This window comes from Merops nubicus, unplaced genomic scaffold, assembly GCF_000691845.1.
Source record: "Merops nubicus isolate BGI_N331 unplaced genomic scaffold, ASM69184v1 scaffold12407, whole genome shotgun sequence".
NCBI classification, from domain to species: domain Eukaryota; kingdom Metazoa; phylum Chordata; class Aves; order Coraciiformes; family Meropidae; genus Merops; species Merops nubicus.
This window is the reverse complement of record NW_008621042.1, coordinates 36119-37012: the sequence shown is the minus strand read 5'-3', so window position 1 is coordinate 37012 and position 894 is coordinate 36119.

Sequence of the window (894 nt, the reverse complement as noted above, 5' to 3'; positions counted from 1 at the left end):
AATATTATTTAAAAAAAAATCCAAACAGAAATGGAGCTAAAAATGGAGAGTAACTGAAGGAAATAGAGGATACTGAGATTAAATCTTTCCTTATGAGAGAATATGCCAGGGTACAGGTGAATGATGTCTAATAATAATTGATGTTTCTACAGATATATAGTAGTCAGATTCTGACTGCAGAAAAAATGAACCATAGACCATATACGTCACGCTGGCTGCAATACTAGCATTACAAGGCCTTCTGCTAAAAGAAAAGGATTTGATCTTTAGAAGAAAGAAGGATAATAAAAAATTGGAACAAATCTAAGGATGACCTCCAGTTTCCAGACTCTTGGAGAGTGCTGAAATGCTGCCTGACAAAATCCTCTGTACCACCAAGCAAGACAAGTACGTATCTGTTGCTCTGCAAATGTTCAAATACATAGATCTATCATGAAAAGAAACACGTCGTAAAAACAGTCATTGTAAAAACAAGGAAGGACCTTAATTCTTAAACACACTCAAAAGGTTAAACAGGAAGCACTTTCCATCACGTACAAGGGGAAAATTTCTGCTAATGCAAAACATTTTCCAATGCATGACCATTCAGGAATTCTCTGGCAGATAACTTTGACAACTATTCCTTATCCTTGCCTGAAAGTGTCTAAAGAAAAAAAGGCTTTGGCTATAAACATACGATTTGCAGATTGGATACAAACATGGGAACAATCTGAAGTTACAGGCACATTTTCTAGTTAGTTTAAAAAAAAAAACAACATTAAGTTCATGGCTATTAATGAATAAAATAAGCTAATGAGTATGGTATTAATATAAATTATTAAGACAGAATGTTGTGGTTTGAGGCTTGGGGGTGGGACAGGGGACCCAGGAGGATCCCAGGGGAAAGAGATTGTT